Source organism: Aedes albopictus, chromosome 1 (assembly GCF_035046485.1).
Source record: "Aedes albopictus strain Foshan chromosome 1, AalbF5, whole genome shotgun sequence".
In the NCBI taxonomy this organism is placed as follows: Eukaryota; Metazoa; Arthropoda; class Insecta; order Diptera; family Culicidae; genus Aedes; species Aedes albopictus.
Genome location: NC_085136.1, coordinates 47,698,373 through 47,716,821, shown reverse-complemented (window position 1 = coordinate 47,716,821; position 18,449 = coordinate 47,698,373). Strand labels below are relative to the sequence as shown.

The window sequence follows — 18,449 nt, the reverse complement described above, 5'->3', positions numbered from 1 at the left end:
TTTCATTTTGGGTCATAGACATCCCAACAGTTGCTATGGATGATAAATTCAACTAATACAATGTAGGTCTTAAAAAAAGTGTTTGATTGATACACATAATTAGAAAATTTTCCAAAGGCTTAAACTTACTGCCGCAGTAGTCCCCTCTTTACAGAAGTTTGTGTTTTTTAGGTGTTTTGTTAAGTTTTAACGAAAGACGGGCTTGGTGGTCTAGTGGCTACCGCTTCTGATTCGTATGCAGAAGGTCATGGGTTCAATCCCTGGCCCGCAGGGATAGGGTGCGACTCAAAACTCTTTGCGTGCCGCACACTCTGCTACGAGACAGCACAACAAACTAGAAGGAGACGAGTACGCGCAATCGGTTGTGTGCTGCTCGCTTACTTTGCCGCGCGCTGGAGCTCTCCTGTCTCTCACGCTCTGTCGTATGCTCTCTCTCGGTGCTTGTCTCCGTGGTTTGCACTTGGCTTGATACTACGCATGATTGCAAAAATTTCGAATCAAACGACCCATCACTTGTCAACCCTTGACAAGCTTAACAACTTTGCCGAAAACACAAACTCTTCAATTAATTTATTAATTGATTTTTTTCTGTTTGGAGACAAGCACAGTCCCAAGCACTGTGCATTACTCCCTGCGCCTTAGAGCTAGTGCTGCGATTGTCTCTCGCACAATTACGAAAGCTCTCACTCATACGTCTCTTGTCTCTCGGCAAAACGGGAGACGAGCACTTGCGATTGTGTGAAGCACACGCTTTTTTCGCACAGCACGGTGCATGCCGCTAATCCCTGCTGGCCCGTCCTTTTCATCCTACTTTGTATCTTTCTATCCACTTTCTCTCGCTCTCTCTTCTCTACATATATAACTCATGTATATTCATATGTTCATAGCCATCGCTAGAACCAGAAACGAATTGAAAAAAGTCGTTTCCCTCCCTTCCAACTTCTACTCACAGCACAGTGTATATATAACGCCTATAAGTTATGCAACCAAAGCGTGCTGTGCCGCTTGACCTTATTCACCTTATTCACCACACAATCTATCACAAACACTATAAATATCCCCTATCCATGGATCGCATCACCGACCCAACGGTGACTCCAAGATCTTCCATCCTTTCCGTCTAAAAAATACCCCAGTCCGTGCGGGTTGTGGGGACGCAGAGTGCTCTCGGTCTCTAGTAGCAACAACCAGTACACTCTAACATTCCTTTCCCTTCCCAGCTGACTATAAGGACTTGGCCGGCGCCGTTATTGATCAAATATGCATGAGCTATTAAAAATTGCACTTTGAGAATAAGTGGAGTGTCCCAGCCCCTTATTCAGTTGGATCTCAGTGCAATTGGTACCAGTTCAGATCAATCACGGAGGAGCAACCATTGACATGTATAGTCAGAATTGATCGATTGCACTTTTTGAATTATTTATTGCTTATTCGATATTTTTTATTGTGAATTTTCTAATTTATTATGGAAAAATCAAATTTATTTATGGAAAATTTATTTATGGAAAGTTTTTTGGTGGGAAAATTGGCTTTTTTTATTGCAACAGTTGATTTATTCATTGCGTTTTCGACGTTTTTAATTGCTCAAAAATCAATTATTTATGGAAACTTTTGATTTATTTATGCATTTTTTTATTTGTTTATGCAACTTTTGTTATTTATTACTACTTACACCCCTGTTTCTTCACTGGGACTTTTCGAATTATTTATGAAGAATGATCATTTTCTTATGAGTCGTTTATATTTTAGCCGATGGCGATCCGTTCGATTAGTAACGACATCTGTTGGTGAAAAAGCAGAAACTACGACACTGCTAGGTTTATTGCGGTCATCATGAAAGTAAAATTGTTTTCGTTTTACTTTCGCTAATTATGGTCGTCGCCATATTGAAAAATTAGCTGACGTGAATTGAAAATAGTTAATTTTGTTCAGAATAGCAACGAATTGATAGTTTGCCGCTATTTCCATAACATACCCACATAAATAATCTCTCTCAGCTAAGTTTTCTTGTGATTCGAGATAGTTTTACTAAATTCACAAGTTGGTTCATTTCATTCCAAGATGATAATATTCACTATTTTCGAAGCGCATTATTTTTATGTTTCTGCAACCCCAATATTCACGGTAAAATTGAATGCGCATAAGCCTACCAATACAATAACTACAAAAATATTACTTTGAAATGATCGCTTTCTACTTACGAATAATGTATCCTCCTGAACTTTATGTACCATCGAAGAAGCTCCTCTACATCTTGAGCTGTCATATTTTATGTTGAGAAAAAACAATAACAATCATCATAACCTCTTTTCGAGAATGAAAAAAAAAATTCAACTAGGTTTTAAAACAGTTTTATTGCTACTCTTAATAAGTTTTGCAAAACCTCTCTGAGAGTGGTCCACTTAGCCGCAAGATGCTCTTAAAGAAGTTATCAAGAGGTTTTGATGTATAAATCAGTTTTATTGCAAATTTTATGAAATTGGTCATGAAGATCTCTTATAGAGCCGAATAAAACTTAAAATGTTACTTGGGCAATGCTTACAAAACCTATAATAGCAATATGTATATTGGGAATCGGTTCCCTTATTAAGTATGTGGCTCCTATTTTCATTCTACGAAAAAGAAAGGATTGAAGCGCTGTTGATTTTGTTTTTTATTTTTGTATTGTTTGTTAGAAGTGAGCACCCATGAAAACAAAAAGAACGAATTCAATCGGTGCCGTAATCGCTTATTCTCGAATAGGATGAATATGAGAGTGTGAGATTACTGATGGCACACATGCCCTATATATTTGCAACCTTCGCAACTCCATCCACGATCTGTGGAAGTATTCTATTCATACTATAAACCGCATCACCCCTTTTGAGTGATGCGTAGAGAATACCTTGCGTGAGAGATTTACGAAAGCAAAGTCAGTTCTAGAAAGAACTTCTAGATGAATCGTTATATGAATGGCCGAAGAAATTCATGGAGGAGTTTTCAGTGGCGTTTCGGGAGGAATTCTTGAATATATACCGGGAGAAAGCCATGTAGACTTTTTTTAGATTTTTCTAAAAAAATCGTCGAAAGAATATCTATAGAAATCAATGGAACAACTTTTGCAAGAACCAATAAGCAGTTAAAATGGCATTAATTCAGCACTATATACGCGTTTACAACAGGTCATTAAATGCTAATCTGCCGTATATGCGCCATTAGTGCTAATTAAATGCAGATTTCGGCCCGATATACGGCTGATCCTATCCCCCAGATTGTTAAAAATAAAAACAAAATATTTCCCCTGCCCATTTTCCGGCATCCCTTTCTATTATTTTTTCTCACTTTCGTGCTGAGGAACTTTTGATGCTTGGGGCACGTGCTGAACTACTGTTTTTTTGCTGCTTTCGGTCAAATTGGGATTCGATTCCTCGATCCTCGGGGTGGCGATGGTGCTGAACCGCGCTACAGGGTATCAGGTATCAGGTATCAGAAGGCCGGCTCCAGAGGCACGTTATCCTCCATTTGGGACATTTGTGCCATCGCCAAAATAACAGCCTATTTCATCATCTACCTGAGGGAAAAGGAAGGAAAAAGGATTTGGATGGGGATAGGGACAGGTAGGGAAATAGGAAAAATACCCTGGAAGAGGGTACTAACGCACAAGCGTACCACAATGGGTTCAAACAGCGCCCTGAAAAGGGCACTGTAATAACGCATAAAGCGAAAGAGAGCCTATAGCTCTTTACCACAGCGGGTTAAGAACAACAGAATATCCTGAAGATTCAGGTTTCTGAAGTCAGTTTCACTTAATAAGTGTTTACCGAATACTCGGAAACGCAGTTGCGCGAAAATTGGACAGTTACATATCAAATGATACGAAGTTCCATAATCGGATTCACAGCTATCACAGGCAAATGAATCAGCTTGCTGAATATTCGCCATGTGATAGCTGAGTCGGCAGTGGCCAGTCAATGCTTTGACCAGCATGCTGCAATTCTGCTTAGACAGATTAGTTAGATACTTCGCCACCCGTAGAGATGGCTCAGCACTATACAATTTGGTTTGACGACATGACTCCAAACTATTCCAGTATTGTTTGTGCTGAGTGGCAGCCCAGGTGTCAATCTGAAGCTTTACCCAACACTTGGATACCGGAATAGCTGGCTCAGGGCCAATGAAGTCATGTGATGCTCCAGTGCGAGCTAACTCATCAGCCAATTCATTTCCAGCGATGGAAGAATGACCAGGTACCCATAGAAGGTGAACAGCGTTTGCTGAATTCAGCTCCTCGATTTGAGTTCGACAAGTGATAACTATCTTCGACCTGGAGTTGGCCGAAGCAAGTGCTTTAATAGCAGCCTGGCTATCTGAACAGAAGTATATTACTTTGCCCATTACGTGCTGCTGAAGTGCTGATTGCACTCCGCACATAAGAGCAAAGATTTCGGCCTGAAAAACGGTACAGTGTCTACCAAGTGAATAAGACTGATACAGCCTTAGCTCACGAGAATAAACACCAGCACCTGCTCGACCTTCGAGAAGGGAGCCATCAGTGTAACATACGATGCCGTCTGAAATACTTCTTTCCAGATAACCAGATGTCCACTCTTCCCGGGAAGGGAATTTCGTGGAAAATGTCCTATATGGAAAATTACAAGCAATTGTAAGATCGCTTGGAGCAAGGACAATTTTGTCCCAATTCACTAAAAGTGGAAACAACGAGGTGTGTGTTGATGTGCGATTCACAGGAGTTTCCTCTAGTAGACCGAGTACCCGTAACCGGTAAGTGCAAGAAAGGGCTTCTTGTTTGAGATGAATGTGTAGTGGGGCAACGTCAAAGAGAACTTCGAGCGCTGCCGTAGGAGTTGAAGAGAACGCTCCAGACATCGCCATTAAGCACATCCTTTGGAGATGGCCTAATTTTGATTGGACCGTTCTCACCTCACCCTTTTGCCACCATACAAGACATCCATAAGCCAATATTGGCCGAACCACAGTTGTGAAGATCCATTTGATATACTTGGGTTTTAGACCCCAAGTTGTACCAAAAGTACGCCGGCATTGCCCGAAGGCCATACAAGCTTTCTTGATTCTGAACTCAATGTGAGGTGTCCAGGAAAGCTTGGAATCAAGAATGACTCCAACGTACTTTACCTGTTCAGTCACATCGATTTCAGAATCAAAGAGACGCAAAGGTCGAACGCCATTACGGTTTCGCCTTTCCGTGAAAAGAACAATAGATGTTTTACTCGGATTAACCGAAAGGCCATATTGGCGACACCAACCCTCAACTACCTGAAGGGCGTTTTGCATCAGGTCGAAAAGGGTGCTGATGCACATACCGACTAACAATCCCAAGTAACAATCAGCATGCCTTGAAGGTTTATTCATGTTTTATCCTGGTTTTATACGATCATGTCAAAAAGCTAGTTGTTCTAAACTAGTTTTATGTGGTAGTTTTTTACTTTGAACCTTTTGCGTTCCATAAAACTATCATATAACTTCTGCTATAAACATCTTCAGTTAAAGACTTGCAAGTAGACATGAATTGGTTTTGTCACTTATTATATACCATTTCAATAAAACTTGCATTTGCGGTTGTTGTCGGAGAGTTTTTTTGTAAACAAATACACAAAACTGTGAGGCAATGCATAAAACCAACAAAAGATTTCGTGGCCGTAACATAAACCAAAAAAATGCTGTGATAAAACCGCTAGTTCTATCATGAGCTCAGTTATGACTACCTCAGGAGGGTTAGCCCTATTAGAGGAATCATCAGGAACACAGAGTTTTATCAGAAAAATATGTCGCCTAGCCGGGATAATTTATGTAAATACAGGAAAATTGTTACTCAATTTTATGATTTTACGTACAGCTTAAGATCAAATTAAACCATACAACACGTTTCCGTCATTTTATATTGTCAGAAAAATTACATAATGTCTTTTAAACTCCGCTGTGTTGAAAAAACCTTTTTTGCACCCAATTCCACCGAGTAAATTAAATGCATATAACTTCCAAATTATGCACAGTTTGTGTGGCGCACTTAGTTTTTGTCATTATCACAGTCACATTCACCACAAATTTTCCGTAGCATGTCTCCTGACACGTATTAAATAGGAAAACAAATCTGAATTCCATATCTGCATCTTTCCAATTGATGGCTGGATAAACAACCAAGCATAATTTATTCTGACGATCGAACATTGAGAGTGAAAAATAATCAAAACAATTATTTGACAAGTCAGAAGATGGTTTTATTTAGAAGATTGATAAAACTATGATACAACCCGAAATCCTAAGCCGGTTTGCATACGAAGTCCTGTAGACCCTAATAAGACTGGGCCAACTAGCCAGAACGTGGGCTTATTGAGGCATACAAGAACTCGAGAGCATTTTCAAGTCGGCATCAATGGTTTTATGTTTAGGATTTTTGAATCGCTAAAAAACTTTGATAAAATTAATATTGTTACTTGGGAATGTTAGGTAGTCGTCGGCAAAACCATAAGTAGGAAAACCGCTATTATTGAGTTGCCTCAATAGCGTATCTGCTACGAGATTCCACAAAAGCGGTGATAAGACTCCCCCTTGGGGGCATCCACAAACACTCAACTTCCTAATCCCTGCTAGACGCAATGTCGAGAAGAGATATCGGTTTTTGAGCATTTGGTGAATCCAATTGGAAATCATTGGAGATATACCATGACTCCATGCGGCTTCCAATATGGCATCGAAAGGCACGTTGTCGAAGGCACCCTTGATATCTAAGAAAACACCCAAACAAGATTGCTTTTGAGCGAATGCTTTCTCGATATCGTAAACAACCTTGTGTAAAAGCGTCACAGTGGACTTACCAGATTGGTAGGCATGTTGGTTCACATGAAGAGGCACGTTGGCCAGATGAACATCACGGATGTGATGATCCACAATGCGTTCTAAGCATTTCAGAAGAAAAGAGGTCAAACTGATAGGTCTGAAACTCTTTGCTTCTTCATACGACGCACGACCCACTTTCGGAATAAACTTTACAGTAATATCCCTCCAGGATTTGGGAATATACCCTGTAGCAAAACTGCAAACAAGTAGTTTTTTCAAAACATGTTTGAAATAATCAAATCCCTTCTGAAGCAAAATAGGATAAATCCCATCTGCCCCAGGAGATTTGAAAGGAGCAAAGCTATTAAGAGCCCACTCAATCGATTCTATAGTTACAATACAACGAGGCGAAGCTAAAGAATCATAACTACAAGAAAAGACATCAGGATCATCCGAAGATGTAATATCTACACATCCAGGGAAGTGTGTGCTGAATAAGCATTCCAGAACTTCCTCATCAGAGGAAGTCAGATAACCATTTAGCAAACGAAGTTCGTTCACCCGGAAATCCTTAGATTTTGCAAGGATTTTGTTTAACCGACTGACTTCACTCAAGCTGGAAACATTTGTACAAAGGTTTTTCCAGCCGGATCGTTCAGCAGACCGGAGAGCTTTCCTGTAGGCCATGCGAGCCGACCTGAAAGCCTCCGAACCAGCCGAACGTCGTCTGTTCCAACTCTTTCTACATTGTTTCCTGAGTTTCGCCAGATCAGAGTTCCACCAAGGGGTTCCTCTTGTGATCTTCACAGACCGTAGAGGGCATGCTTCTTCAAAAGCTTCCATGATGAAGGTCGTTGTAGTATCAACGGCATCATCTAAATCACTTGGAGTGTCAATGGATGGTGAATATCCATGAAATTTGGCTGCAACCAAATCAGTATAAAGATCCCAGTTTGTTGACCGAGGATTCCTGAAACGCAATGTTTGCGAAGTAACATTTAAATGTTCAAAAAAGATGTAGCGATGGTCAGATAAAGATTCTTCATCTGACACATGCCAATTGGTCAGCTCGTGACTAATGCTGCTAGAGCAAAGCGTTATATCTAACACTCCCTCTCTAGCAGATACCATGAAGGTTGGGCGGTTGCCTATGTTAAGTAATGCAAGATCTGTACTACTTAAGTACTCCATCAAACTGGAGCCTCTCAAGTTAATGTCTGAGCTGCCCCAGATGATATGGTGAGCATTAGCATCACTGCCAACAATTAGCGGAAGGCCTTTTGAAGTGCAGTATGCGATGACTTGTTTGAAAGCACCCGTAGGGGATGGTTCATCATGCGGTAAATACACAGAACAATAGACGTATTTCCTGTTGAGGTTTCCAACAGATACATCAATTGTGATAGCACATACATCTCTGGTAGTTAGTTCAGAGATGAGTGTAGCAACTATTGCGTTGTTGACAAGCACACAGGCTCGAGGCATGACACGCGAGTTTGCCATTTCATGTTTACTGAAAGTGGCAAACACCGGGTTCACAAGGTTTCCTAGATAGAAATTTCCCTTACGAAAGTAAGGTTCTTGTACCAAGGCCACTTGGGCTGTACCATTTTGCATAGGTCTACAAAGATTGATCGTTGCTGTTCTTTTATGCTGAAGATTGATCTGAGCTATCTTAACCGTAGCCACTACCCAAACTAGGTAAGATTAAACTCTTCGCAACAACAGCACAACAAAGAACAGCAACAATAAAACCAAATCGGTATCGATTGGAAAACGCCAATGGCGAGGATACACAGAATACACTGTGTAAATCGCATAATGCGAAACCATATAGGTGAAAATTTAAACTAATTAACAACATCTTCATAATCCCGCCCTTATTTAGCCTCAAGTGAGACTAAAGAAGGGCAGCTGATTGTCCCGGAGAAACACAAGGTCCACTGCACCATTGCTCCGGTTAGCGCAGCAATGTACCAGCATATATACCGGGAGAAAGCCATGTAGACTTTTTTAGATTTTTCTAAAAAAAATCGTCGAAAGAATATCTATAGAAATCAATGGAACAACTTTTGCAAGAACCAATAAGCAGTTAAAATGGCATTAATTCAGCACTATATACGCGTTTACAACAGGTCATTAAATGCTAATCTGCCGTATATGCGCCATTAGTGCTAATTAAATGCAGATTTTGGCCCGATATACGGCTGATTAAATGCTTATCCCTCCTATCCCCCAGATTGTTAAAAATAAAAACAAAATATTTCCCCTGCCCATTTTCCGGCATCCCTTTCTATTATTTTTTCTCACTTTCGTGCTGAGGAACTTTTGATGCTTGGGGCACGTGCTGAACTACTGTTTTTTTGCTGCTTTCGGTCAAATTGGGATTCGATTCCTCGATCCTCGGGATGGCGATGGTGCTGAACCGCGCTACAGGGTAAGCTGTAGATGATCAGATAAAGCGCGTTGGATTTGTGATCTATTTAAGGCATGAGTATTACACCGACAGTTGCTTCGTTATGCTATGAGCTCAGCAGGTGTCGATTATAGAAAACCAACCATGGAATTCATGTGTCAATGCATGTTTTCCTATTGATTTTATTCGTTGTTAACTATGATCGAGTGGACATGCGAATAATGATGACTTCTACAGCCGTGGCACGTAAATTAGAAAGTGGAAATGTGTTGTGGTTTTAGCATCACCCATCTCTTAGCAGTGCCTGTTGACCAAAATATACCGTGCATTTGAAATGCTACGAAACTGCTGTCAGATTTCAAGTAGCATTCGAATTGTTAATATAGGGCAGTTTAGCAGTCGAACTGCTATGATACGGCAGTAAGCAGGCCGAATGCAGATATAAAACAGAAATACGGCTTATTCAAATGCTTATGGGTTACCTGGGTCACCACGTCTTAGCCAATTCTCTTTTTTTAATGCTTTCTGACTACTACGTTATTTCCTGCTCATTGTCCTTAACGTTGACATATTTCGATGGACCGAAACAAAAGTCTTCAATCATTATTGAATTCTCTAAAAAATTAAGTGATCATTATTTTACAATTACATCATTGAATTCCGATAAGTGTGTCTTTTATCCTTTTTAAGAGATGTGCGATAATTATTTCCAGAAATTCAAACCGTATATCTAGGTATTCCACAAGAGTATTCTTCAGAAATTCTTCCAGCAGTTCCCTGAAAATTTTCTTCTATATTTCATTTCAGTATCCCATGCAAAACTCCACCCGGAATCACCCCCCTGATTTCTGATGGAAATTCTACCAAAGACTTAATTATGCAATTGTCAGAAATATCTTAAGGAATTATAGCCAAATACAGTCGACTCTCCATGTCACGATGTTCTACATCTCGATATCACTCCCTATTTTGATGGTTTGATAGGTCTCTTTAATCTGCATACATTTTTTCTCTCTCACACTCACATGTTGATATCTCGATATCTTCCTTCTCGATGGTTACTAGACTTTGTTTCTTGTAAAATATTATGGGAATGCGAAGTGACGCCTGATTATTGACGAGTTTTCCTAGTTACGAAGGCTTTTTCAATCTAGTGTGCATTTTATTTTGATTCTTTAATTTGATCTCACCTTATTTTGATTATCCCTTCAATAGACATGGAGTGTCGGTTGTATTTTTTTTTTAATTGAGTGAAGAACTAGTTTCACATGCAAAATTTAGAAGTTTATTATTTAGTTATTATGTTTTCCAAGAACTTTCATAAAATCTAAAGTTCTCTCGTTTTAGTTTTATGATAATAAATATCTCAAATGTACCACATTCCGGCAGAAATATATACAGAAGTTTCAACAAAACTTCTTTAAGGACTGTTTGCAGTTCGGAAGGGATTTTCCGGCTTATCTTGAAGCATGTCTGAATCGCTCAAGAAACCGTTTTCCTTCGATCGCATTACGTAGTTGAAGAAGAGATGAAGTTCAAATGACAGTCTCTGCAGAAAGTTTCTGTCAGGAATCGGTAAATAAATTTCTTGAGCGCTTCCTTTAGAACTGGAAACTGGGCTTTAGAGAGAAAGTATAAGGACTTCTTAGGTTCCCAGAGATTTTTTTTGTTGGCAAAGCCAATAGGGAAAAGAAATAATACTAAGTAAGTAAACAAGTACCCAGTAAAGCGTTGACTTCCTGACAAAAACGACTATTCATCCGCGTTTTGGAATGACTTGAACCACTATTACCGAGCAACGCCTACTTCGCCGTAAGATGCTGAAAATAATGGATGCTAATGACTAGATTTGGACACTGAGATAAAATCACACCTAAATTTCGAGACGTTTGCAGTTCAAAAAAAAAACACAAGTTGTTAGATTGTTCACACGATCTACCGCAGCCGTGGTTTTGGCAATTCCTATGTTAGGGTACGAAGCTATGATCTCAGCTCGGATCTCCTCACCTTTCTGGATGTTTTCAGCTAATGTTCCGCAGCAAGTGGGTGGTTGTAATTCCAAATTATTCCGTTTGTTCACTCCTTCTACGGCGGTGCGCTAACAGAGTTTTGTTCCAAACAAAGAACTTATCCACACAGTCAACACAACTTGAATTAAAATTCTTCAGTTGAACCCGCTGACACACAACTCAACTGGGACTGGCCGTAGGTACCGACAGCGTCAAAGCAGAGAAGGCCATAAATCGTGCACTGTTGTGTTGTTATCTTTTCGCCCTGGGACCGTGCAATATTTTGCGCTCTTTCTCCAAACTGCCGCAGCAGCACACTCTACACACTCTCGAAGGCACTATCTGTATGCAAACAATCAACGACGGTCGAGGGCCGAGAGTTTCGCGGACACTTCCTCCCTGCACCTTGGCACACAAGATATTCTCACTCTAGCTTCTGCACTGTATTCTTCAGTTGCATCTTCTCCGAGGAAAAAAAACTCGACGACGACGACGATTATACCACCGACCGACGATCGACCGCAGACACAACCGACACCAACTCAGAATGAATATGAGATTTACCAGCGCAGGCAGAGAGCTCCTCTGTACAACAACCACGGAAGACGAATCGTAGAAGGCGCAGACTGAAAGAAATTCCTTTCTTTTTCACACGAACTCGGCCTACTACTGTGTTCTGGGAGTTAGGGGGACGCCCAGACCCGTAGACTTTTCTAAAACACACACAGGATGCGGGGGTTCGTTGTTTGCGTTTGCCTTGGAGTCACTCGCGTCGAATACGGTGAAGTTCGTTCTAGAACAGCACCGCAGCGCAGTTGCCAACATCAACAACTGTATTCTACTGTGGATTCTTTCCCTACGATGGAGTCACGCGCGCGCGTTAGATTTCGAGTGGGGAAAAAGCGTTCTTGACCGGATCGCGACTAAAATCAAACTAAGCCACTGCTCAGGAAAGTGTGACCGGAAAAAGCACGGCGCAGCCTACTCTGCTGCCGTTGGATCACCCAACGAGAGCGTGCTGTGCTGTGGCGGATCTCGTGAGTTACCGCCTCTTCACGTCTGCACTGGAGCGGCACGGCACTGCTGACTGCTTGCTGGAGAAGGCATGGAATCAAATAAATAAATAAACATGCGGGGCTCAAACGCCTCCAGATGATCGCCCCGCGTGGTCCGCGCGGTAACCGACCGTCCATCCGTCCGTCCGTCCGCGTTAAGCCCGGTGGAAGACCTGTTGAGCGAGCGATCGAACGACGATTTCCTACACGCGAGTGCAGCGGTATTGCCCTGGACTGGAGAGATCGATCGAACGCAGCAAAGCAGGCTGTGGGTGGACCGGAGTAGTGGCGAGTGCGCGCTGAACAAGAACTGCGAACGACGGGTGAAAACAGAATGGAGAAAGAGAGCAGAAGCATGAAGTAAGTTGCGATCTAGTAAAGAACGATCAGCCTCTGAAGCAGAGCTGAGGTTTGGTCGGACCCAGAGCGCATGGAAAATTGAATGTAATGATTTAAATCGACAACGGATGAATGATCACACGACGCTGTAGACGGAGGGAGTCTTGCCTCTCAATAGAACTGAAACTGGGAATCGGGACACGATGGCGCCACCACTACTGTGTTGCGATCAACGAACCGGGAGTAAGCAAGATTCCCGGAACGCGACGGTCGACAAAAAATAAATAAACTGGAAGAATCAAAACATTGTTGCCGGGGTGTGTGTGGCAGAAGAAAGTATGACTAAGACTTGGGTTGAATGGCTGGTTTGGTTTATCGACATGATTAATGCACTACTGGCCGATAGGTTTGTTCAGTAAGTGCTAGTACCTAAGAAAGCACAAATCAAATACATTCTTGATATGCACGTAACTACAGCGCATTTAGCTCCTCAACTCCAATTTGGTGCGCGTTTGCACTATAGCCAGCGTGTACGACTTGCTATTCTAGTTTAATCTACTCTGTTCTCGTCTATTCTACTCTATTCTAGTCTATTCTAGTCTATTCTAGTCTATTCTAGTCTATTCTAGTCTATTCTAGTCTATTCTAGTCTATTCTAGTCTATTCTAGTCTATTCTAGTCTATTCTAGTCTATTCTAGTCTATTCTAGTCTATTCTAGTCTATTCTAGTCTATTCTAGTATATTCTAGTCTATCCTAGTATATTCTAGCCTGTTCTAGTCTGTTCTAGTCTATTCTAGTCTATTCTAATCAGTTCTAGTATGTATATTCTAGTCTATTCTAGTTTTTTTTTTGTTTTTATTTAAGCTAATTCTACACTCAGTCTATTCTAATACAATCTTGTCTATTCTAGTATATTCTAGTCTATTTTAGTCTCTTGTAGTCTATCCCAGTCTGTTCTAATCTATTTTAGTTCTAATAAAGTCTATTCTAATTCAAGTTTAGTCTATTCTATTCTACACTTTTGAATGCTATTGTATGCAATTCTAGATGAGTTCAGTGCGTGGTTCAATGTCTCAACTCCTCTGAATATAGCTCATCAAATCAACCTACTCTGCTTTGCTTTGCGATTGAAGCCCAAACTCACAAAGACTCAGCCTTTATCAAGTAATGAGTTCATTAACCTTTTAGAGGTCTCTAAAACCTCCCTTGAGCTTAAGTAAATGTGATCTAATCTACAAGCGTAATCAGCATGGAACATCTCCAAGCCCTTCGGAAACCTCCTGGAACGCCAATTAAACGCCTTTAAACGCTTCTGAAACGTCCATGGAACACCCTGAAGCACGCATGAAAACTCTGTCAACCTTCAGGAACTCCATTGAAATTTCCTGACACGCCTGGAAGCCTATGGTACCCCAGAAAGCCCCCGGGAGTTCGTTTCAAACCCTCTGAAAAGCCTCTGAAACACCTCTGAAGCGTATCTCCTGATACGCTTCTTAAAAACTCATGAACCTCACCTGGAGGTTTTGTCGTCCCGTATAGCCACCAGAAATCCCTTGCAAACCTGAAACGCCTTGAAAAACCTCTGAAACTCACAGAAACTCTCTAAAGCTCGACTTAAACCCTATGAAGCCCGCTGAAATACCTTGAAATCCATACCTCTGAAACCCTCCGAAGCCCACCTGAACTGCCGTGTGCAGCATAGTTGTCCCATGTTAATAGGGTTTCCCATAGAACATGGGACAACTATGCTGCACTTGGCAGTGAAAGTATGTGAAGAAAGAAGCTCCCAAAACGCCCCTAAAACCCTTCATATGGACCTCCTAGAGGAATCTCGAAAGAAATTCCTAGAGACATCCTGGAAAGTCTCTAAAGAAATCCCGTAAGGAGTTCCTGGAGCAACAATGCTGGATATATTTTTGAGAAGAACCCGGAAGAAAAATAAAGCAAATTCTGAGGGAATCTTAAAACAAAATTTTCAAAGGAGTTCCTTGAAGAATCTTTGGAGCAATTCCTGAAAGAATCCTAGCAGAAAATCCTGAACGAATCCCAGAACGAGTTCCTCATTAAACTCAAGAGAAAGATCTGGAAGAATCCTAGAAGGAACTCCGGGAGGAATCTCAGAAGAAACTACTGGATTCATCTCAGTAGAAACATTTGTAGAAATCACTTGGGGAACTCTTAGACGAATCTTAAAATAAATTCATAGAGAAATCCCAGAAGATACTTTTGAAGAGGTTTTGGGTGGAACTCCTGGAATGATCATGGAAGGAGTTCTTGAGAAAACCTTGGAATGAAGGAACCCCGAAAGGAAGTTCTGGATAAATCTTAGAAAGAACTTCTTGAGTAATCCCGGAAGAATTTCAATTCAAACTCTTGGAGGGTTGCCCGAAAAAACTTCTGGTAAAATATCAGAAGGTAACCCTGGAGGAGCCCCAGAAACAACTCCTGGAAGAACCCATGCACAGCCGCTGGAGGAACCTTAGGAGGAACTTCGGTAGGAATTTCAGAAGGAACTTCTGGTTGAGTTAATACTCATGAAGGAGGAATCTTTAGAAGGAGGCATTTAGGCGGAACTTCTGGAAGACTCCCATAAGGGAGAATGTAAAAAAGGAGGAATCCCAGGAAGAATCCTTTGAGAAGACTTAAAAGGAACTCTGGAAAAAAATCAAGAATGAACTGCCGGAGAAATACCAGAAAAGACTTCTGAAGGGTCTCTCGAAGGAACGATGTTTCACTGTGATTTTTATTAATATGAAATCAATTTAATATGCTTAAATAGCAGATTTTGCTGTTAAACTGATGTCTTTAAAAGCACTTCTTGGTACATATAGCATTCATCTGTTCTGAACACCAATTTCCTTTCCTTCGGCAGCAAGCAGAACGATGAGTGGTTTACAAGGTCCTGAGCTTTGACGCGGTATCGTGAGAATCTTATCTAGTTGCATCTTCGGTTGACAAAGCAAAAGAAAAGTGTTGGTGTTGGCTATGTGACCCTGGTAGTCGGCAATGCTAGTCTCACTTAGAAACAACAACACTGTTATGATATTGTATGGGATTTTGACGTTTCTTGGCCTTGTTGTTTACACCATTTCTGTAAGGGTGAAATTCTCTCCTTCTCTTTCACTCTCACAGAAATTTCTATCCACCGTTTCTTTCATGACTTTCGTTACTCTCTCCTTCTTTGAGTAGTATTAAGTTCACCAAGAAAAGCCAATAAAATTCAATTACAGTAGACGATCGCTCGGTGCAAACGGTTTAACTGCAACGCTTTTTAACTGCAAGTCCGCTAAGTGTAACAATTTTGCAGTTATCGCACCGCTATCTGTCAAAAACGAAACGTCAACAGAGTTGCGATGTTTTTGAGATGCACTACAGCTGCATTGCGATGTTTTTGAGTGCATTCTGGCTGCGTCCAACAGCAATTGACAACTGTTTGACGGCTGTCAGTCGTTGCAGTTAGCGAATTTCATTCGGTAACTGAAACGTAAACATGTTGCACTTATCGAACGTCTACTGTATCACAAAATAAAAACAATGCAGTGCCCTATAGAGATAAGTGACATTTCAACACACGAACACTAGCGTGAATTTTTCCATACACAAAAATGCACGCCAATGAAAAGACTATTCAGATTGCATATGCAAATATTACCCAATTGATTTGGGTAAAACGGCTAAATAATGACAAAATTAACAACCACGGTAAGAGTGCACATATTTTCCCCCAAGTTTCACAACTATTTACATCTACAAAAGAGACACGCACACATTTGAACGTGATTACCACTATAGTCCATTTCACGAGCAATTTTTATGAATGAAATTTTGACAGGAGGTAGCGTCCTAACCCGTGAAAATCAATATCATCATCAACATTGTTGTCACTTCGTAAAATGGCTCATATGCACCATTGATTGCCTACTAACACACTTTTTGTTTTAATTCAATGAAAACAAAAACACATCAAAACTAGAGAATGTTGACAGGAGATAAACATAAAAATTTAGTAAAAGAAAATCGGGTTAAGTACTGTTCCTTTTAATTTCACTAAGAATTTGTATACTATGGCAGATACATACACTACCCGTCATACGGACTCACAAAAAGTATTGCAACAATATTACATCACCCTGACTCACCTCGATATCTCTAAAACCAGAACTCCTACAAAAATGCCACCACCAAAAAATTTGTTGCTTTTGGGCTCCTGAATAACTTTGCTGAAGGCAGCATCTCTGTGTAAGTCCTCAGGTTTTGGAGATATCAAGGTGAGTCAGGGTGATGCAATATTGTTGCAATACTTTTTGTGGGTCCGTACTTATGACGGGTAGTGTACGTATTTCGACCTCAACTGTAAGGTCGTCTTCAGTGTCTCGTACTTGATTCGAGTTCATGTTATGTTGCAGGATATGCTCAATGTGAGCCGTCCAGACTCCAGAGGACTGCTGGTGAACAGTCAAAGCAGACATGAACGATGCAGCCGAGAGCACACCCAGATATGCAGAACAGAGCCGACGGAACGATTGGTATGACGAGGAGTTAGTGCGGTTTTGAAGGAGAAGAACGCAACGTGGACGGTAATGCTGCAGCATGGAACCCGACAGAATGTGGAGTGATGCAGACAGAAGAGGAACCAACATGCCTGTCTCTTTAGAGAGAAAAACCGCTGACTGAAAGAAGCGGAGTGCGAGGAAATGGAACTGCTGTGTCGTTCTCAAGCTATATCTACGTAAGTTTTACCAAAAGCTCATCGTAACCCGCAAAAGCTTCGTGTCGCAAGTCGAAATGTGCAGGGATAAGGACGGGAACCTCCTGACGGACAACCGTGAGGTGATCGAAAGGTGAATACAGCACTTTGACGAGCATCTGAATGGCGGAGAGAATGTATAGCTAAAACAAAGTGGATACTGATAGGTGCAACTGAGAGAGACATGTAAAAATTTGGCGATAGACTTGAATAATTACGGGGTGGTTCCTTGCTAACGGCTGACAACAACCTGAGCCGTGAAGTACGAAGGCGCATCATCAGAGGAACTCGTGCCTACTACAGGCTCCAGAAGAAGCCGCGGTCTTAAAAGTGTCACCTCCGCAACAAATGTACCATATACAAGATGCTAACAATACTTGTGATCCTTCTGTAGACATGAGACTTTGACCATGCTCGAGAAGGGCTTGCAAGCACGTGGAGTGGTTGAGCGACAAGTACTAAGTACTGATCTATGGCGGCGTGCTGGAGAACGGTTTGTAACGGCGAAAATGCGAAGGAGCTTGCTGCACTCTAGCGCGAACCCAACAGAAGGTGGCAAAAGCTGGAAGGAGACAGTGGGCAGGGTATGTTACAAGAATGTCGGACAACAAACCTGCAAAGTTGGTGTTTGCTACTGATCCGGTTGGGTACAAGAAGGCGTGGAGCGCAGATACCACGATGGGCAAACCAGGTGGAGCGTGATCTGGCGAGCATTGGGCATGACCGACGTTAGAAAGCTGCAGCAGCAAATCGGCTAATAATTATTGATTCAGTCTTAATAGGAATTAAATTATGAACCAAGTAGCTTCTTCTATTTGTCCGTGTAGCTGCCGGCTTAGAATAGCACTACGGACCACCTGTTCCGGGGGTAAAAGTCCACCAAACAGGTAACCCCAATCCAAGGTGTCAGGCGACCCGTGCTGAGGGATGAACGGTTGAGGGGGTTTAAAAGATGCTCGATCTTTAACGGAGCCCGTAGCGTGGGTAGATCGCCTTTTTGGGTTGCGTTGCGGTGTTAGATCTACCAAACCGAAATCTAGTGTCGTCCTATTTTTCAATTTTGGAATATGTGTTCTGGTAATTCAA

At 41.4% G+C, this 18,449-nt stretch overlaps 1 protein-coding gene across 3 annotated transcripts in view; it reads right to left on the bottom strand.

Annotated features, from left to right (window-relative positions):
• LOC109397845 (uncharacterized) overlaps nucleotides 1–18,449 on the bottom strand; it is a 313,472-nt gene that overhangs the window by 151,581 nt on the left and 143,442 nt on the right. Inside the window, exon 1 of one of the 3 annotated variants that reach the window (XM_062844471.1) lies at nucleotides 11,219–12,229. The exons of the other annotated variants lie outside the window; for them this stretch is intronic. The gene's annotated coding sequence lies outside the window, so the exon portion shown is untranslated. Of the gene's footprint in view, nucleotides 1–11,218; nucleotides 12,230–18,449 lie in introns of those variants that run through there. 3 annotated transcript variants of the gene reach the window in all.